The sequence below is a fragment of the Xenopus laevis genome, chromosome 8L, assembly GCF_017654675.1.
Source record: "Xenopus laevis strain J_2021 chromosome 8L, Xenopus_laevis_v10.1, whole genome shotgun sequence".
NCBI lineage: Eukaryota > Metazoa > Chordata > Amphibia > Anura > Pipidae > Xenopus > Xenopus laevis.
The window spans coordinates 31,368,417-31,390,950 of record NC_054385.1 but is presented as its reverse complement, the minus strand read 5'-3'; the positions used below and the strand labels follow the sequence as shown (position 1 = coordinate 31,390,950).

The window sequence follows — 22,534 nt, the reverse complement described above, 5'->3', positions numbered from 1 at the left end:
CTGTTCCGTTGGGGAAACTGTGGCAATGACCCCTGCCTGGAACTGAGTATTCAGTATGCCTTGGAATGTAGTTCGCTTTGTTGGCTCTTCTGGGAACCTTGACATGAAAAAATGTTGTGGGGGAAGAAGGTAGAATTCTAGGTGGTAGCCTTGAGTTAACACTTCCTGTATTCACTGAGGTGGCTAGCAATAACATCCCCCCCCCAGAGATGCCCCCTTCACCGGTAGCCCCCCGTCATGCGGTATTGGGCTTATCCGTTGTTCTGGTCGATGGCTTGCATCCTTGCCAGGCAGGCCTGGCATTGCTCCCGAATCGTCCTCTATTAGAGGTAGTGTGGCGTGGCGGGGAGTGTCTTGTATTTTTGCTCTGTGATGGACAAAAAAACTTTCCTCTGTGAAAGGAAGATTGTGCTTTTGGTTGGGAGAGTAGAGTACTCTTTCCCCCTGTGGCTTGACTGATAATCTTATCAAGATCCAGGACAAAAAGGAGTTTTCCCTTGAATGGCAATGAAGTCAGTGATTTTTTGGATGATAAATCTGCCGACCAAAACTTTATCCAGAGAGATCTGCGAGCAGCTATCGAGAGTGCCTAAGCTCTGCTGACTACTTGCGTTGCATCAAGAGCCGCCTCGCATATGTATTCATTTGCTTCTTTGATTTGGGCTGCTAACTGTGAGAGTTCCTGACGTGGGACTCCTGATAGAATTGCTTGAACTAGAGATTCAGACCAAGTTTGAACTGCTCTGCTAACCCACGCCGTGGCTAAAATAGGGCCGTACCAGATGCTGAGAATAATGATCGAAGTAGGCCGTCCATTTTCTTGTCCATATGGTCTTTAAAAGAGGAGGCATCTGGGACTTGCAACGCTGTGTTCTTAGAAAGCCGTGAAACCGGAGTATCCACTGAGGGTGGTGAGGTCCACTTTTCTGTAGTCCCTGCCTTGAAAGGATCCAACACGAGGAATCTACGGTTTGGTTGAAAACAGCTGTCAGGTTTGTTCCATTCCTGTTGAATTATTTGTTCTAGCTGAGAATGAGTAGGAAAAGTTGGAGAAGATCTACTATTTCTCTTAAACAGCACCTTGGAATTGTCAGCGCTGGTTTGTTGCTCCTGTAAGTTGAGAGTTTCCAACACGGAGACAATTAGAGCATGCTTCAGAGGAAAATTTCATAGGTTCCTCTTCTTGAGGGTCTGAGCTGTGAGATCACCGTCAGATAGGCATAAACTTTCCTTTCCACCTGAGGGCGCTGGCAAGTGTTCCCTGGAATTATCGTCATTTTCACCATTTGATGGGGAGGGAGCCCTGCGCTTAGATCCCCTGTGCCTGGGGTTATCTAAAGGATTTTATCTAGTGGCAACGCTAGTTTTGGTAAGCCTGAGGCTAGCTGGGCTGCCCAGTCTGGGGGGGGCAGGCTGAATGCTAGTTGGATCGGCTATTCTTGTTTAGTGGCCGTAGGTTCCTGGCTGGCTTGCTCAAGTTGGGCATGGGTAGGACCTGGGAGTTCCTCCACTGGCACAGGTGGTTTACATTTGGAACAAATTGGTTCTTTATGCCCCGAGGGCAACCTTTTGCGACAATTTGCACAGGCCAAGTATTTGACAAAGGAGACTGGGGTGCCTCTGGTAAAAAGGGCCTCACTGTTACCCTCAGAAATAATGTGAAACTGGAATATACAGCAGCAAGGGGTTGCTTAACTAGCACTCGCTATGTGGCCTAGGCTGAAAATTAGAGAAAAAGCTATTTTCAAATCCCTTGCGTGTCCTGCTCCTGAAGCAGGCTTGTGCCGTCTGGAAATGCTGCAAATTAAGTGTCCCTGCTCCGGATGGAACCGCACTGCACAGCGTGGAGACCGTGTTCCGTGAACGTCGAGAGAGAGTATGGCGTTTGCGCCAATGTGCGTGTGACGTGTGCGCGGAGGGATAAGAGTGCCTCCAGTTGGCGCGTAATGACGGTTAGTGGCAGGAGTCTGGGAGCGCTGTCGGAATACTCTGACAATGGCTCCTTGAAAGTGGTGTCCCTGCCGGTGGATCCCCAGGTGTGTGCACCGACCGGGGTCCCCGTACTGTGTCCCTCAATGGCCACCGTGCCGATGGGGAAAAGCTGCATACTCACATAAGAGAAAAACAGGGCTCCGGTTGAGGTTTAGTCCTTCTGCCCAGGAGTTGCTGTCTGAGCGCAGCGAGACCTCTTAGCTGTGGTGGGAAAAGGGGCTAAGGCTGAATCTACTTACCCCTCCCGGTTCCACAGTACCTTGTGTGTCCTGGCCAGTTAACCCTTCCTGCACATGAAGGACAGGGTATATAAGCTGGATGGTCAGAGCTGCTTGGCAAACGACCCCAAGCACATGTCCCATGTTGGGAGATGACTTGTGGAGACATCCTACACAGTGTAGGTGTCTTGTACATCTCCATCTGTCAAAATAGACAATATCATGAAGAATGGCAGGACATGTCCTGACCTCCTGAGGACAACAAAAAAAACTGGTCTAAGCTCCGCCTGCTGGGGGGTATAGCCAGCGAAGGAGGAGCTAGTTTCTCTTTTATTGTTGTGTCCTACCTCCTAATGGCATCAGCTATACCCCATGGTTCCCGGTGTCCCCCAAGCAGAAGTAGAGAAAGTTGCATATTCATACTTTTATGCATTGTGGTGATGCATAACATTCATTTGAATAAGGCCATTTAATATATAATTGATCTGCGTAATTGCTCTTTATCATGGACTATAGTGTGTATAAACAGGGGAGCTATGGACTGCCATACACATGCAAGTTATAGATTGTACTGGTGCATGTGTCAGACATTTCTTGCTGTCCTTGTCAATGAAGGCTGTTTGGGCATAAATTGTCATTGGTCACGCTCTGGTGCACACACTGAGGGCGATTGCGCACATTCTGCCTCATACACGCGGTGCGTAAATAGCCACAAAGGCCCACACTCCAGTACGAGGTGGTCGTTTTACAGATCGACATGGAACGTTTCTTCGTGATTCCTGGTTTGAATTTTGGCTTGTTTTCTACTACTCTTTGGATTTCCCTGGTTGTCCTTATTCAGATCCTGATCCTGACCTTGGCCTGGCTGACTTCAATCCAAATTCTGGTAGCCTGCCTCTGGTTACAGTTAAGTGTCTACAGACTGTCTTTCAGCACCTTTATTACTCTGAATCCTGTGTTATTCATGTTAAGACCTTGGCTCTAAGTCCCAGTGAGAGGCATAGAGGAGTCGATTACTGATCAGATCTGCCTTGGAACTCTGATAGCGGCTAGGTGCTCTCTCTTTGACTATCACAGTATGGAAAGGAGCAAGACCATGGGCCCCAGATAACTCTGCCAGTCTTCAGATATCTTTGCTTTTGCCATTAACAAAGAGGTCCCGAATGCAACCAACAGATCTTAGACCAAGGAATGCTGCCCAGACCTCAAGGGGAAGCTGTATGTCTTCTCTAGATTCAGGCAGTCCCTCCGGATACATTTTCCCTTCAATGTCAAGAATTTCCCTTTCACCCACATCGCCTGTTAATGGAGACAGAACCTGTGAAAAGTTCAAAAGGGAGCAGATAAGCAAAAAATGAAAGACACCATTGAATAGAAATGCAACAAATGTAAAATAATCTTGAAGAAAATCAATGAGCATAATAAGCAGGGTAGCAATAATTGTAAAAAATCTCCAGAATAAGAGAAAAATAATTTCTTGTTATTTCTGTAAATTATTGTAACCCGCATTAAACAATTATAAAAAAAGAAGTGTCAGATGGGCTAAAGTTTATAAAAAGTGTATGAAAAAGTAAAAAATATGCAATTATTTGGACACTGCATGAAGAGCTCGTCATTCGCCATAGTAAGAAGCTGAAGTTAGTCAGGCTCTTCCACCTTTCTGCCTAACAGTTTTCTGGTTGTGGCATTAAATGGTTCACCAAGTGGTACCTGCATTAGACAACGTATATGGATTTTTCAGCACAACTCCGCAAAAATAAATTTTCCTCTTGCGTGGAATATCAGCAATACAACAGAGTATGTTTTACCAGAAGGTGGCAGTCTTGCTCTTTTAAATGTGGCACCTTTTCTGGATCACGGCCAACTATGAATCAGACTTGCTACTGGGAAAGATAAAATGAGTCTTTCTAATGCCATATCAGGATAATATCCCTCGGCTGTAAGATGTAGGACTTGGAAGGCCAACTAAATACAAATCTACTATAAAGTATTAACAAGCTAATAGAAAATAGAGAAATTTAAAGCTGAACTGCCATTTTTTAAAAGAATGTACAAGTATGGGACCTGTTATCCAGAATGCTCAGGACCTGGGGTTCTCCGGATAATGGATCTTTCCGTAATTTGAATGTTCATACTTTGTCTACTAGAAAATCATGTAAACATTAAATGAACCCTATAGGCTGGTTTTGCTTCAGTAAGGATTAATCTTAGTTTTTTTGCCGTGAATTTTCACGGGCGTTTCGCGAATTCGTGCCTGGCGAATAAATTCGCCAGTCACTAATAATAATACATATAATAATTATAATAATAATAATAAATGCCCCAAATAGGTAATATGAGTGATGTTCCATCAATTCCAACATCCACTGGCAGATGTTTTAAACATATATAAATATATTTTGCTATGAGGAGGGGCTTATGCTTTCCGCTACACAGCAACACAGGGGATAAGTAATTTCATTCCACCCACCCTATGGAAGCAAACCCCAATACTAATCACAAGAAATAGATCAATAAAGAGCAATATTTTTTAATTGTTTAGTGTCAGTTACCATGAATACTGGGCCAAATGAAATCCATTATAACTTGAGGAATGCATAAGACAGCGCCTCATTTGTAAATGCAATCATATACACCCTTGGAACAAGGGGACACATTTATTTTCAAGTGTAAGACAGTTGACTGGAAATGACTGAAGCCAGTTCTATATAAAGGAAGAGCTGAACTGGTTGTTATAATGCAAAGGTGGGTCAAAGGTGCTCACAGAGGGAAGGAATAAAGAGGTGCAGCAGAGCAGGGAGCAAGAACAGAGCACTATCATCAGAACAGCAACAATGGGTTTAATTCTTTGGGCCACTGACTGGCTGTAGCTAGGAGCTGTTATGCGCCTCTCATAGAGAAGTCCTCATGGTGCAGGTCAGAGCCAGCAAGTGAACCGTAATGTTTCATGTGTTCTGTACCCCGAGGGCTGATCTGTTACAGCTCAAAACCATCTGTCTTTTGGAGAGATGCTTGAATAAGATGTTCTTAACTTTTCCATCACTGCCTGAAGTTTTGTACCAACCCCTAGGTAGTTGTCTGCCAACACTCATCTGCTTACAGTGTAGTGCCGGCCATAAGCATGGCACTGTACATGCACATCAAAAATCGATTGTTTTCACAAAATCAGCCATATCGGTAGCTGTTAAATACATTTCTTGTTCCAGCACTGTGCCATTGGGCTCCTTCAAACAACCTGTATATTATATTATTTCCCTCCTGTATTTGTTGTATATGGCCTGTCTTAGCGCACCTGCAACTTTTTGTCCATGGATCCACACACACAAATTTCTGCAGTAGGGAAAGTGCCCCTTCCATGCCTGGTCAAAGGAGAACCAGCACCACTACTGCAGAGTGAGTAAACGCTGGGTGTGCAGTGTATCTATTACATTACATTGGACTGTTTTATTGCACAACATGATATACTGTAGTACAACCCTTTTTACAACAGTCAGCCGTAAACTCCTAAAGTCGACTCAATTAAGGATACTTTACATCAGTTGAATCTTTAATCAAAAAGGCAGAACAGGTTCCAAGGTTAAACCGTGTCCTTTGAAAATTACTTTGTGCGTTCTAACTATGATGTTTTGGTGAATGACACAAAGTCAATGAGTCGGCCTATTGTAGGAGGTAACCGTGTCCCTATAGGCCTGTAGCTGCAAAGCCAGTGCTCAGAGAGAAAGAAAGGGAAGAGCAAAGACGAGAGATCTGTGCCAAAACAAGCTCCTGAGGAATTTGAGAACATAAGCAGAGGCGCTTGTTTGCAATCCATCCTTCTCTCAGCAGGTAGCTGGAGCATATAAATTTGAGGGGCCCTTTCAAACAGAATGCCAGGGCTAGAAGGAACGGGAAGCAGAGATGGTTAGAGTAGTGTTTCCAGGTGCTTTCCAATTAACAAGACGCGTGCCTTTCATTCCAAACAGGGGCCACTTAGGAACTCATTAACCTACATGATAAGGCTCAGAGAGCTGCTGAAGGAAAGATACAGGATCTGATACGTGAGAACTGATGTCTGAGAATAAAAAATTACATAGAAGAAGAAGAAAAAAAGGAATAGGCACTGAAACAATAGTTTGTCAAATGCATGAAAGAAGCTCAGTGTCCACCAAGTCCTAACACAACATTTGGCTGGTCCCAGACCAGAGAAAAAAGCTTAATGTTCTAGAACTAATTAACTGCTTAATTAACTTCCATTAAAAACCTTGCAGCCATGGTAGTAATGTGATGCCTGCAAACAATCACAGATCACAGTGACACGAGAACAGCCATGTTGGTAGTCTTTTATTGGCAGCCAAAGACAAAAACAGCAGGAAATATTCAAGGCATTATGCCCAAAACAGACCCTCATTGAATTACATTAAACTATCTCTTAACAAATGCTTGCAGATGTCTCTGATGCAAGTCTATAGGATGTGGTTTTGGGGGCTTTGGCACAAAGTATTAATGTGCCCCCTAACATAGAAAATAAAAAGATGCAGATCAGTGCATAAAACTGAATATACACAAGTAACTGCTTGTGATGGAACTGGTTCTGAGCTGTATCTACATGGGCTCCACCTTTTGAATGGAATGCCAAGTACCTGACTAGCACTGCTTTCACACAGCGTCAGAACTTGGGATTTAAAATAATGTATCTGGTCCTACAAAGGGATGAGGGAAACAGATTCCAGCCTAGTATGATTGATATCATTAGTGTTGGTCCTTGCAAGGTAGATATAATACCAGTGTTTGGATAATCCCCCTGCATATTTGAAGTCTACTTATAGTCTACTTTGTAGTCTCAACTAAGGTTGACGGCAGAGGGTTGTTCATACAGCGCTCAGTATCTCTAGTTAACTGATCCAATAATTCACAGTTATTGGTTTATAATAAAAATAACAAGGAAATGTACACATTTAGTATGTATTTTAAGTATTATTTATTTTTCCCATGCTGAAAAAGGTTGCATAAAAGTGCAGACTGATCCTTCAAAATGCTGCCAGCGGTCATGGCGGGGACTTGGCTGACCAAACAGACAAATTCCCACAGTATGTTTTGCTACTCACATACAACTCATATGGCTCATGTATTATTCCACTTCTCTCTGGATACTCAGTGTTCCCTTGTTTTTAAGTGCATTCGGTAACTGTGATGGGTATATTAGGTTTTTCAGTGTTATGTGGGCCTCTTTATCAAATTTTGGTTTGGAAGCCGAAGTTCCCCTTTAATGAAGATCGGGGATTCTGCTCGGCCAGGACAACAATAAGAAATGTATCAGCTAAATGTATCAATTTAGAATAGTTTACAGGGTCGGCAATTCCCAGAGCTGCTTTAGAAGGTGAAACATGACACTTACACTTTAATCTTAGAAAAACAGTCACACATAGAAAATAGAAAGCAACTGGAAAAAGTCTTTATTTCGGATGAAGTCTGAAACAAACTAGGTGTTTGAAGGTAAACAACCCCATTAATATAGCGAGTCAGGAAAAAATGACTAAACGAAATGTGTATCAGAATGGAAGCTATACTCAATTATTTATTTTATCTCTTATTTTTATAGGGCACTTTGCAGATTTTATACATTATTCACATAAGTCCCTGTACCAGTGGAGCTTACAGTCTAACATTATCTCATTCACACACACACACAGTAAAGTAGATTTTATCAGGAGCTAAGTAACTGCCTGTTCTTGAAGTGTGGGAGAAAACCGAAGAACAAAACTAAAAGTTTGTCTTAGGTTTGGGTTTGGTTTAGTTTTGTAGCCATTGTGGGGCTTTCTCAGGCTGGTACTGGCAGACTGAAGGCAGACAGGAGAAAGCAAAGCTAAATCATTTTAAAATAGTATTCTCACTGTACCTTATTATCAGCAGTGCAACTTTTAAATAAAAAGTGCAGCAAAATAGTTATGTCCCCAAAGGTTCTGGGTAAATTTGATGAAGCGCCCTTATTCCTTGGGGTCTATATAGATTTTTCCACCCAGACATGGTATTTTCTATCTTTCTGTCCGATCCCCTCTGCTGCAGCTCTCCAGAGAGTCACCTTCTCTCTCACCAGTCAGTACACAGACTTTCACAGTACCTGCCTCCAAACAGGTTGCCCGAGTAGACACATTTGGAAAACACACTGTGACAACATGTTGTGTTATACTTTTGCTTTTCTCCCTTTGTGATGATGTTCTACTGTGCTGATTTCATTTATTATGTTTCTGTCCTTCCTCTTCCCTTTATTATAGACATCTCCATGTTGTTCTTTCCTCTTTTCTTGCTTAAGCAGGTCTTTATGTATCACCTACCTCTGGTATTTATTATATTGGTTCCATGTTGAACCTTCCATATTATTTTGGGCTTCATTAGGAACGCTGGTCTTCACTTGGAATTTGGGGCTTCCTTAGTCTCCATGCTGCAACTTCTGCTTGTCTTTACTAGATTGGTTTCCGTGTTTTAACTTTTACTTATGTTTGTTATGCAGGTCACAACATTGTAAATTCCACTAACCTTTGTTAAACTCATTTTCATATTGTAGCTTTTACCTTGTCTTGATGATGCTGTTTTACCATTTCAATAGGTTAAACAAGCTTCTTATTTGAATTGGGTCACATAAAAGGGTGGGACTAGAAGAGATGTCAACCCTACCAGATAAGATTTAGAGAAATGCTTGTTGAAATGGCGATGATGGTCCAGCACAAAAATAGTGGGCACATTGAATCAAGAGTTTAGAAATATGGAAGGAGCTTCATTGTTATGGGCCTTGAATGTGAGCATTTCGAATTTGATTTGAGATAAAACCGAAGCCTGTGAAGGGACCTGAATAGCTGGTAATGAATGGTGACAATGACGGAATAGTCTAGTGGCAGTGTTTAGAACAGACTGAAATTATGAAAGATGGTATATACTGGAATGTCTGCAAGGCTCACTGTAGTTCTTCACAGTGAGGACAGTGAGCTTGTGGAATGCACTGCCAGAGTGCCAGGTGATGTTGTGATGGCTGATTCTGTTAATGCTTTTAAGAATGGCTTGGATTATATTTGGACAGACATAATAACAAAGGCTATTGTGATACTAATGCTATAGTTAGTATAGATAGGAGTTTATAAAAGTTATCTGAAAGTATGGAGGGGTGTATGGATGCTGGGTTTTCTTTTGGAGGGGTTGAACTTTATGGATTTTGTCTTTATTTAACCTGATTTAACTATGTAACCATGTTGCAGTAGTCATCAGGTGTTTCTATACTAAGATAAAGTCACAGATACAGTAAAAGCAAAAGGATTTTAAAAAGTTTCACTATGAGCAGTAAAAAAAAGACAGGAGTCAACAATAATAGTCACCCTCTTATGTATCTTTAGTAGGTGTCCCTCTTGCGCATGTGCAGTAGAGTAACATTTACATATATTACTGTACAATCTGCACTAGGGTTTCCTGGGAAAGGTAAGTAATAACCTTGATTTCAAGCTCCTCCACCACCTTGATTTCAAGCTCCACAACTGCTGTGCATTAAGAATAACAGCTAATAAAATATTAATCGCAGTTCTGCACTTATTTTTTTTCTGGGGCTGATGCATTTTTTTCGTAAAACAATGTACAGGGGTAAAAATTATTCAATTCATCTAAATTTTAAAGAACAATGAAACACCAGTTCACTGGCAGGGGTGCAATATAATTCAATGCCTTCCCCAGTGTATTAGTGTTCTTCATCAATTTAGGGATCAAGCCAAATCTGTAAAATTTGAAGTCTATGATAGTTTGTTATATAACTATAGGAAAGGAGAGCAGCAAAAAAGAATCACAACACATCATAAAACAGAAAGTCATTGCTGACCAAGTGACCGCATAATATGGAGTGTCTTTAGATTTAAAGCTCCTAAGAGAGTTGAGCAAAAAAACATTAGCTGCCCACCAAGGACAACTATGGACATGATGATTTTCTTGTAAGAGGAAAAGATCAAACTTCTGTAATTTACATTTTTCTTGTTTTCAAGATATTAGTAGTTTTGAAAATGTAATATCTATGATGACATTGACAACAGCGTCACCTGCTGTTAAATTTGGCCGACTATAGACAGTCAAAAAAATGTCAGAAAATGAACTGCAATGTTGTTCTGCTTAGCAGTGCTTATATCTCTCACTTTTCCATGCAGCGGTGATCCCATGAGGTAATCCAGAATAAACAGTCTAACATATACTTGCATTTTTTTCCAGAAGCGAAATGGTCAAAATGAATTGAAGATTATACCTGGGATATGTTATGGAAAGGGTTATTACACCAGGGCAAATCAGATCAACTTTTAGCATATGACAATATTTGCTAATTAACTGCATAGGAATAACAAATTAAGCAAGAATAATGAATTATGCATTTCGACAAAACTTTGGGAAGCAGTGTCCCGCCAGTTTTTAGTGTTCATCATGAAAAATAAAAAGTGGTTAGCAACAGGCATCCATTAAAACTGTCAAATACGTATCACCAATATAACAAATGTGTTTCCCCTTTAATAGATCAAACAACGTTGCAGCTAGAAAGTTTTATATTTACTCACTTGGTCTTGTTAAGTTTGCTCTGAATGGTAAAATCTGTAAAATAAAAAAGCAATATTAAAATACATTTATACCTAAAGAACTCTGGCAACAGTTTGGATATAAGCCTTTAATTTTCCTATTTGTTAGAAACATAAACATTGCTTTGTGGTGATTTTTTTGATTACCGTTGATTAGAATTTGTTGCTGCTGCACTCTGGTTGCATAAAAACCAAGTGTACTGCAAACAGAGCCTTCTATAGGCTGTCAGTCCATAGAGGCTACTGAATAGTCAATCACTTACAGTATTTGACATCCCCATCCACTTTTTTCATGCTTGTGTTGCTCTCCAAGTTGTTTTACATTTAAATGTGGCTGATAAACAAAAAAAGGTTGGGAACCCATGGCTTACTGGATACTCCAGGCCAGCGCTCCGGTTACCAGAAAATTGCATTGGTCCAGTGCAGATCGTTCCTCTCCTGTCTTCTTTTGTCTGAGCAAGGGCATGCGCACTATAGTGAAAAGCTGGTGTTTCCTATTTTGGCTTTCACTATATTGCTCATGCGCCTGCCAGAACCTGAATGAAAAACAGATGGAAGAATATGAAGAAGGTGACAAGTTTCTTCTGCAGAGGTACCCTGGGCTGGTGCAGTTTTTTGTAAACATTAACACCAGCCTGAGGTATCAGGTAAGCGATTTTAATAACTGGGGGTTGCCTAACATTTGGCATCCCCCCCCTCAATGATTTAAACTTTAGTTCTTCTTTAATACAGGGAGAGTAACGAGTTGCATCTGAGTGACAGGCACAATTCAGTGGCACAAAGCACTTTGTGTTTTACCTTCCCACCTCATTGTTAATAAAAGCTATATTTTTTTTCAGAGCATTCTGGGTTAAGGTAGAACTCCACGAACGATTTCGTGGGTCAGATTTATCTGATCATACCATGCAACACCGCGCAACAGCACAAGCTTTGGTAGGGTGCTACAAAATCTGATGCCCCTAGGCTAGAATGTAAAGTAGGATTGAGTCTTTTGTTCAGGTGTTTACATCCAACAGTTAAAATATTTCAATGAGAAAAAAGGACTTTCCAACACCATTCGTTTCATATAGCATATTATCAAATAATTGTAAAGCCTTTGGGAAGAATAGTTATAGGTGCTACAGGTCCTGTAAACTATAGAAACCTATTTAGATGGCGCAAACCTTGACAATTATTGAATCGCAAAACCAGCAACGAAAGAGGATTTTTGAGCAGCATTCATCACTTTATTACCACCCTGTTAATAAATTACCTCTGCTAAACCCAATCTACGTCCATCTCCTTAACACAGCTTGATCGATTAAATGGCCTTTATAAACTCTCTTCTGGACTCTTTATTGTTCTTCTTTGTCTGTGACAGGGGGTTTGCAATAATTATTTAGAAATTAACTTCAGGCAGTTTCATACAGCTGCTCAGATGACAGACTGCAGACTCTTGCTTTTAATCTATAAACAGGGATTTTCTTTCCCCTCGGAGAGGGTGCATATTTCCACAGTAATAACAAACGGACTGTCTAGGGAGGCTATACTCCGCCTGATGAAATGCAGTAAAATATTACAAAAGGTGCAAGTGCACCTTCTTTGATATCATTATGTTAAAGGAAACAGAACATCTGTTTTAACCCTATTGTATAGCTGTCCCATGATTGGTAATAGATATATATAACTGGATTTGGTTTAAACTCTTACCCTATTTAAAATATAATTAAAAAAAGCCATCAGATTTGCCAGATGGACAATGTTCTGTAGAGTTCAATACCTACACTGGCATAGATAAATAGTGTCTCTCTCTGGTTATGAAAAAGCCTGAGAAGTTGGTAAGGAGGGTTCAATCAATGGCAATATTAGGCCATGTCATTTTCTGGCTTTTTAAGGATGGAGCTAACCAACTGAACATTCTTGATCTGGACTTAAGACCCCCCTCCATATACTCCATAAACATCTTTTTATGGCATCATTTTAATGTCACTGGGCCCTTAAAGGAAAACAAAAGGTATAATCACTGGGGGTGCCAAATTGTTAGGCACCCCAAAGCCTAATATCTGTAAACTATAATCCCTTACCTAATACTCCAGGCTAGTACTCGTTCACTAAAAATTGCACTGGCCCGAGGTATTTCTGTAGAAGCAACTTGTCATAATCTTTTTCAGCTTCTTCCATCGATTTTTCATTTCGGTCCGAACTGGGGCATGCGTGGGATACCAGGTTACGTTATTATGATGACTGGAGGGGACGCCCAAGTGATTTTAACTTCATTCTGCCTTAAACACAATTCATGGAGAAGGAGGATTATAGAACAATAGAATGTGGTAAAAACGATGCTTGATGCTAATGTAATTAATAGGGAAGAAAAAGAAAAATATAGGAAGTCATATCCCATCTTGAGAGACCATTGAAACTGACCATTATAACACCTTTTTTAAATGGAATCTATGACACACTGGCCTGTGATGTGCTGTGTGATATCAAAACAAAATTTGCTTCACCTTTGTCTTGTTTTTAAATGCTCGTTCTCACATTCTGGGCCTTCTGTTGAGTTGAAAGTCTGCCTAGCAGTCAAGATTCCTTTTAACCGACGACATGGCAGTACGACCACTGTAGAAAATAAGGAACATTGCATTAACCTCAGATATGTCAGTCTCAACCAGCAGAAAAAATTACAAATGTTCCTGTATTGCAGGACTTGGGTTAACTTCTCCTTTCTGCCAATCAGTATCCACAAACAAAACACCAATGGCACATCAGATGCTTGTGAAACTAGTTATGAGTTTATCTATTTAGCTCATAATAATGGCAACGTTTCGGGACTATACAAGACCCTTTGTGAAGCTTATTATGAGCTAAATAAATAAACCCACAACTGGTTTCACAAGCATCGGATGTGCCATTGGTGTTTTGTTCATGGATACTAATTTTAGGCCCTTGCCAGTTTTTGGGGCCATACACCTAGAGGCACCTGATACCAAACAGGTAATACTGGAAGTAGCGCTCCATTTCGGTACTGTGTCCTTTCTGCCAATCAGGCATGTGCAGACTTACCTGTCTATGTAGGTCGTGCAGAACTATACAAGGGTAGTTCATATTGCTGGGGTCCTAGGTTTGATTCTAGCCAGAGAACTATTTGTTGGCACTAGGATAATACATGACTAGATAAAGCACAATTGTCCACTGGAGCCATGTTTCACTGGATGATATGGCAAGCAGCAGCATATGAACTCAAACATGTTCGCATAGATAAATATGGCTGACTGAGGTATGCCCTTCATATCTTATACTCTTACATTTAAAGGGACAATATAATTTTTTTGCCCTATTGTTTTATTTAATAAACATCTACTGTTTCTTCTTTCTGGCACTATGCAAAGCAAACTGGTAAACCAAAACTACCTGGATCTTCAGAACAAGAGTGGGCAAAGATAAATGACCCTTCCCAGTTAAAACCCCTGTATAACAAACTGCTCTCTACCTTTGATTTCTGAGACACTGGCTCCATGCGGGAATTAAGGTCTTATTCATATAGCTCATTAGGTTGATACAAACATTGACATTTTCAAATATCAAGAATGTTTATTAGTACGTAGCCAGCATATTGCAGTAGGGTTAGTGGCTGCACCAGATAGGCCTAATTATATGTAATAACAATTTGGTGTCAAACTTGCACTGTGACCTTTGTCATGCTGTTGTAGATTCACATAAACTCAAACAACATAATTACATACCAAAGAAAAGGTACTTCCCCCCCCCCCACATGTAAAACTACACTATCATAATAAAGTAATCCCTGCTGTTATGAGTGCACATTAGAAGTGGATCCTTGGTACAACAGAAATACAGTAAGTATGTTAGTGTACCTTTAAGGCCCCTGTATACTCCTCTGCATGGTTGCCCAGTGTATACACAGCACTGTGTGGGGAGCCGTCACAGATATGGTGCAGATGGCACTGTGCCTCCCATGAACAGATGCTGTCTGTTCTGCAACTTGGAGCTGTCAGAACTTATTAAGACGCTGAATGACAGGAGCAAGAATTCTAGGCATCTTACTGCAGAGTAACAGGTTACTGATACTTACATTAAAGTAAACGAAGCAGCAAAGGGAACAAAAACAAAATGAGGAGTATATGAAGCTGAATACAACATTTCTTGACCCATTTGTTCCATCTCAAACACTCGCCAGCAAGCACCAGGCAGTTCTCCTGTTTTACCCACCTCAGCCAAAACCATTATCTGAATACACCATGGCTTCTGGGACTAATAGGGAAGGTAAGATTCTCCTTGGCATTATAAAACAAAAAGCTGCCCACAGTCTACAGTGAATTTAATTGCACAGTTGTTTTTCCAGTCCGACAAGGGGGGAAAAAATGCACAAATCCACAAAATAAACTAAAGTGGCACAAGGCTTCACCCACTGACGTGAAAGCTATATGACATTCAAGGGGTAAAATATATACAGGTATATGATCAGTTATCCAGAAACTCATTATACTGACATCTCCAAATTAAGGAAAGGCCATCTAATGACCATCTTTTCTCTGGAATAATAAAACACTACCTTATACTTGATCCCAACTAAGATATAATGACTCCTTTTTGCAGGAAAAGGGTTTAGTTAATGCTTAAATGGTTTTTAGCAAAGTATGGAGATCCAAATTATGGAAAGGCCGCTTTATCTGGAAAACCACAGGTCAGACGCATTCTGGATAACCGGTCCCATACCTGTATACCCCTGCAGCTCACAGCCCACAACGATAGTAAGCCGCATCCCTTAGGAAGACCGTAACCTATGCCATATTGCTTGCCCCAATAGAGGTACATTCCTGTACATTCTGCACATACACAAAGAAGCAAAATGACAGCTCCCATATTTCACATAACTGAATTAATGTACGCAAAGAAGGAATATTTATGAATGTCACTGTTTAATAGGATCTGGCTGTTTGGGGGATTGCTGGCCTCTAGAGTGATTATTCATGCAAATGTTTAAATATACATTTTCTTTGTAAATTGGTAAGACTGGGGCATCCAAAAGTCACCTTGGAATAGTATCTTATGCACAGATGCACACGGCAGCCACTTCTCTTAGTGGTGATTTTTTAAATGCTTAAAGTTTACAGAAAGGAGTCCATTACCTTGCACATTATGCAGCTACAGCTTAAATAATAATGTCATTTTAGGCTATTCAATAGAATTGTTTGTAGACTTAATATATAATCCCATTTTATAAGTAAAACCTCAGATTTAAATTATTTTAAAAAAAATGTAATCTAATCTAAGCAATGTCTCAATTTATAAATAACAACGGTATGGGATCCCTTATCCAGAAAACAAGTATGTTGAAAGTTACAGTAAGGCCATCTCCCACAAAGTCCTGTTTTTTATGTTATTTTTCGAATTTTATAAAATTATTTTTCTCTAATAATAAAATAGTACTTTGTACTTGATGGTAACTATGCTGTATAAATTCATATTGGTGGCAAAACAATCCTATTGGGTTATTTTAATGTGTAAATGTTTTTAGTGCATTTAAGGTATTGCAATCCAAATTACTGAAAGACCCTATATCCAGAAAACACCCAGTTCCCAGCTAATAATAATAGGTTCCATACTTGAATTGTCATAAAACAATTAATGAAAAAGTGTAAAAAACGTATCCACAGAAAACGGCTGTAATAGATGCCCATAAATACAATGGCTTTATTACAATAAACAAAAAAAAAATCAAACCTTGGTGTTCACTGTTGATCATGATTCAGTTCAGTGAAGCTGAAACAATAAAAAAAAAACAATGGTGTTACCAAGAGTATGTTTAAGTAGGGATGCACTGAATCCTGAATTGGTTTGGGATATGGTTGAATCCTTCAACAAACAGTCGGGATTAAGCCGACTCCCAAAATAGAGGATTTTTTGCATCCCTAGTTACAGCCAAAGTTATTCGTTTTTAATGACACCAATATCAGAACCTGATACATGTCCTGTAAAACTAAACAGATTTCTCTTGAAGATGTCCAGTACTTGGTATACATTTCCAGTATATTTTTCCATTTGTTATCGGTTTCAAATTGTTCCACATATTTACAAAACTGAAGCAAAAGGTACTCAAACCAAGAGTCAAGGGAGTAAGCACTGGACATCAATCAATGCAGTAAAATCAACAACACTGAACTTAAGGGCAGTGTATTTTTATTTTTACTTGAGCTGTGAACATATGAAAGATCATCTCTAATGTATTGGAATGGAATCTTTTGGTATGAGAAGCTATTTCCCTGCTGGTAAATCCCTTGTTCATCGCTTCTTTCTGTTCCATAAAGGACAAGAAGTGAAGCTGCATCAGAAGGCAGGGATCCAACCTTAAACGTCACAGCTCTTCTTAGCAATCCAAAGTGTCAGGCAAGATGGCCTTTCACACTGTCAGCCTCATGGCTGATGCCTCTTCTATTTGAACTGGTTGTCAATTAGCGTCCATTTCATCTTAGCTTCCAACTCAGTCTGTGGAAGAAGAGCAGGAAATTAAAGTCTTATGGAAACATCCACTGGGACTATTCAGGCCAGCCCAGTAAAAGCCGGTCAGTAACCCATGCTATAAAAGACAAAAGGATAGCAGTGATTCACAAATTTTATTGGCCTTGCATGTTCTGTTTCTAAACATTTCTGTGTTATATGAGGCCCAGAGCCTGTGTCTAAGGTCTGAAATATGGGAAAGAACTAGCCAAACCTATTGGCTGCAGTTTATAATGAAACAGGCAACACCCAGAACCTGAATTAGTCTTTTGTAAATAGACTTCTGATTTAAATACTAAACATAGCCATATGTTATTTTACTTTATAACAGGAGCACGTTTGTGGAGTTACAGCAAATTAACATTATTGGTAAATGCTGCAAGACAGCCCTCTTGGCCAATTATAATCACTGGCAGTAGCACTTCCCATTAAAGGGAATTGTTCATATAGTGATGATAAAAATGCTCCTCAGACCAGAGCAATGCCATACATATCCCCTATTAAAATGTGAAGTAGTTACCCGGAGATCTGTGCTTATTGTTATCAGAACAGGTAAAAACAAGTATTCCCCTAGGATGCCTAGATCTACAGAGATGCCTCCAGCCAGAGGACCTTCAACCTCTCCCTGCCCACAGTATTTCTATAAGGGTGTAACTGTTGTGATGAGAGTGCCAGAGCTGTGTATGGTGGACACAACATGTGCATATATATGTGGAGACACTGATCCCCACGAAAAATCTAAGCAAAGTTAAGTAGATGGACTGCTGTATCTTCCATGTATGATGGTTATTACCAACTCCTGCAGTCTCCTCTTTCTCATGTCCTTTATTTCCAGCTGCTTTTCAATCACTTTGGCATTTTGGGCGTAGGAATCTGCAACTTCTCTCTGAATGGCACAAAGCAAACACAAGGTTTGATTTACACACTATTCACACAATGCAACATGGGTTGTAAGTCAAGATTCTGACATTTTTACATCAGTCTGTGAAGCACATCCTAAGCTTAGATTAAAGTGGACCCGTCACCCGGACATAAAAATCTGTATAATAAAAGTCCTTTTTAAATTAAACATGAAAGCCAATTTCTTTTTTTTATTAAAGCATTCATAGCTGTTGTAAACTCTTTTAAATATATCAGCTGTCAATCAAATATTGCCTACCCCGCCTCTATGCCTAGGCATAGAGGCGGGGCAAACAATTACTTTCACTTTCCATTCAGCACTTCCTAGATGTCATCTGCTCTCTCCACATTCCCCCAGCTCTTTTAACAATTTAATTGTGTAACCAGCGCATGGGGATGGACATTGGGTCCCTGTCTCCTGGTGCACAAACAAGATTCTGAGATGATACAAGGCTTTCCTTAATAACAGTGTCCACAAAATGGCTCCTTCCTGGTTACTATAATTATGAGTTCCCAGACTGATGGAAACAATATTCAGATAATTTATACAGTCCAATTAAAGTTCATTTTGCTTGACTAACATGATAAAATAGGATTTGGAATAATTTTGTTTGAGTGACGGGTCCCCTTTAAAACTACTACAGTCCCGGTCTCTTTAACATCCCTATTACCAAGTGCACTGCCTTTAATACATCAGGCTAGCAGCAGCAACAATTTAAAGTGACTGACGGTCTCAAAGAAATAAACATCTCTAAACCTTCACCTCTCCACAGCACATTACTACAGTATAAGGGCATGGACACACATGCGGATCTTGGCCACATTTTTGGCCCAGTTCAAGCCACGGTTTTTATAAAAGCTGACAGTCACATATACACTAGCGTATATGTGTATTGGTATACTAGCGTTATTGTGCCATTGCCTTAGCTTAAAGCGCTAAGATTAAAAAAACTGTGGCACGGATCATGTCTGAGAACAACATGTGTGCCCATGCCGTAAAGTCTTTCATCTGCTCTAGGCTGTCAATGAGATTGGGCTCCACCCTAATAAGCAGAACTCTGGCCTTATGTATGAGCAGAATTAAACCTGCCAAACACTATCAGAGGAATGCACCTCTTCCTGAATGCAGTGTTTGCCATATACACCACACCATTTTCTGTGCAGTATGAGCTAGCTTTTAGTATGATGTAGAGAGTGATATTCTGAGACAAGTTGCAATTTGAGTTATTTAGCAGCTCTCCAGTTTGCAATTTCAGCAATCTGGTTGATAGGGTCCAAATTACTGTAGCAACCATGCACCGATTTGAATAAGAGACTGGAATATGAATATGAGAGGCCTGAATAGAAAGAGGAGTAATAAAAAGAAACAATAACAATACAGCTGCAGTCTTACAGAGCATTTGGTTTTTAGATGGGGTCAGTGACCCCCATTTGAAAGCTGGAAAGAGTCAGAAGAAGAAAGAAAATAATGGAAAAACTGTAAAAAGCAAATAACGAAGACCAATTGAAAAGTTGCTTAGAATTGGCCATTATTTAACATACTAAAAACACATTTCAAATATCATTTGGATTGATTCGGTGTGTTACTAAATCAAGCTGTATTTTAGCTTTGGTTTCCCTTTGCTGACAAAATGAAAGAAAATTGCACTAGGCTTAATTATGAGGCCAGTTGACTACCTTCTTGTAACAGTCAGCTGCCCCTATGGCTGCAGCCACACCAACAAATGACTGCTTCTGTAAACTGCAAGATTATTTTCCCTAGCTATGAGCCATGCCATGTTAGAAAGGGTACATTTTAATGTATGGCACCAGATATAGGCAAGTTGTGCGACTAATTGCCTCTTCTTCTGTGAGACTAATCTCCCTGAACTGCTTCCCCCTGCTACAATGAAAACACGCCTGCTGCATGGCACTCGGGGCACTTCGTTTTCCCCGTGAGGCAACTTTGGGCGTCTTCGGAAAACAAAGCACCACGAGTGCCATGCCGCAGGCGTTTTTTCATTGTAGCACGTGGAAGCAGTTTGGGGAGATTAGTCGCCCCAAAGAAGAGGCAATTAGTCACCGGGCGACTAAATCTCCCCGAATTTCACAGTGTGACCTTACCCTAGGAGATGGCCTTCCCATAATTCTGAGCTATTTAGATAAGTTTCCGGATAAGGGATCCCTTACCTGTAGTAATTGGGGCTTATGTCCCAATGATGTCACTTGCTAGTCTATCTCAAGCAGCCTAAATACTATTACCCCAATCAATTAATTGCCTGCGAGGCCCATGACAATAATAACCACAAAAGAAACATTTTGCATCCAGTCCCTTCGTTTAGCAACACTGCCTTAGTGTATATAATTTTTGAAATGCCAGAAAGGCTTGACGAACTTTAATTGCTTGCAGTTTATTCATATCTTGGTTTGATACTCAATATCTTTCTCCAAGGCACAAACAGCAGAAAGTAAACCGAACACCCGCAAGAGTCGGGAGTTGAAAGGATTTCAAGGTGTAAATGCCAAACAAGTGATTACTGTGCTTTCTCTCCGGAGAGTTTTCTTATTATACAAACCATCCACTGCTAGAAGCTCTCCCCAGCGCAATTGCTTCTGTGACATCTTTTCTACCAGTGACAAGAAGATTAGACCAAATTTATCACTTTATCTTCTTTCTCAGATGCTTCTGGCCTTCAGGGCTAAACCAATTCCCACCTCTTTGAAGGCCATACCTTCGCTAAATTAATTTGCATAATGTACCCACGCTCCCTGGAACAGTAGATTTCCTTTAGGAATGCACAAAGGCTTAATGCCTGGCACGTAGCACCTCCTTACATCGCCTTATCACTTTCTTTCCCAGGACCTCTATGGCTTTTTAACAGCAGCACAGGGGATTAGAGAAATGTCAGGAATGCAGTTTATTCCTGCACAGCAGCATGGAGGCAGCCAGCAAACACGAAGCAGGCAGACCAAAATAGAACACGGAGACGGCCAATGCACATTTGCACGGCCAGAAGGGTGTTTTAATGTGTAATATAGTTTCTTCTGGGAATGTAAGAGCTTTTATGTGCAAATCTAGGCAGAAACTGAACATTTCTGTTGACAAGTTATCAGTGGTAGTGGCCTAATCCAAGAGGCTATTGCTTTAGGAATTTGATAAGTGGGCTGTGCTTTATAAACAAGCTTACCTGTGCTCCAATGGAAGGGGTCTTTTGCAGTATACATCAGCGAAAAGGGCAAACAAGCCAGTTTTAATCAATGAATCAATGCCCAGAACTTCCTTAACTTCTATTTTTGCCCTTCTGGTTTATTTTAATCACTCTATTCAAATAATGTAATAGTTATGCTAAAATCAACTTATACGGACTTGCCCTCTCCACCAATAAAAAAAGATATTTATACATTTAAATTGTCACTCCAGATGTTTTCTTTAAATGTAGGGGTCAACAGACAGCTTCCCCAACAGATACCCAGCCAAAGATCAGCCTATTGGGCAGGATTAAAAATCCCATAGGGCAAGGAACAAATTGGCTTGTTAACACAGTTCTCTCCCGACTAGCCCACATAGGCTTCTACTATGACCATGTTAGGCCAGGAGCCCAGGCAATTCAATTACCCAATTTGGGCCAGCACAAAGGTGGCCAAATAATGGCAACCTGATCAAATGTGTAGGTCTATGCAGGTGTATGGCCTGCCAAAAGGTTTTGTTCACTTTCCAAACACTTTTTTCAGATAACTTTCCATTATTTATTTTTTACTGTTTCTCCAAAATCTAAGTTTATAGTTGAACATTCCCGTCTGTGGTTGAGTCTGGCAGCTCAGTAATTCAGGCGCAGACTCTAACCTGTTACAATTTTGCAACATTTAGTGGATACATTTCTCAGCAGCATCTCTGGAGTATTAGCAACTATTGTATCACTTCTAACAGCTGCCTGTAATGAAACTCAGGGATTCTGCTCAGCAGGGACAAAGATAAGAAATGTATCAACTAAATGTATCAATTTAGAACAGTTAAAGGGGTGGTTCACCTTTAAAGGAATTGTTCAGTGTAAAAATAAAAACTGGGTAAATAGATAGGCTGTGCAAAATAAAAAATGTTTCTAATATAGTTAGTTATCCAAAAATGTAATGTATAAAGGCTGGAGTGATTTGATATATAACTTGTCAGTCAGAACCCAACTTCCTGCTTTTCAGCTCTCTTGGTTTACACTGACTGGTTACCCTGGTTACCAGGCAGTAACCAATCAGAGACTTGAGGGGGGGCCACATGGGTCATATCTGTTGCTTTTGAATCTGAGCTGAATGCTGAGGATCAATTACAAACTCACTGAACAGAAATGTACCATGTGGCCCCCCCTTCAAGTCGCTGACTAACTCAGA

At 40.3% G+C, this 22,534-nt stretch overlaps 1 long non-coding RNA gene across 3 annotated transcripts in view; it reads right to left on the bottom strand.

Annotated features, from left to right (window-relative positions):
• Positions 1-2,683: 2,683 nt before the first annotated feature.
• LOC108704517 overlaps positions 2,684-22,534 on the bottom strand; it is a 48,247-nt gene continuing 28,396 nt past the window's right edge. Inside the window, exons 4-9 of one of the 3 annotated variants that reach the window (XR_005963306.1) lie at positions 18,069-18,161; positions 16,502-17,263; positions 13,267-13,375; positions 12,844-13,041; positions 10,763-10,796; positions 2,684-3,528 (exon numbers count right to left, since the gene is read on the bottom strand). This is a non-coding gene — a long non-coding RNA (uncharacterized LOC108704517). Of the gene's footprint in view, positions 3,529-9,367; positions 10,459-10,762; positions 10,797-12,843; positions 13,042-13,266; positions 13,376-16,501; positions 17,264-18,068; positions 18,162-22,534 lie in introns of those variants that run through there. The other 2 variants (XR_005963307.1, XR_005963308.1) reach the window with 2 other exon arrangements.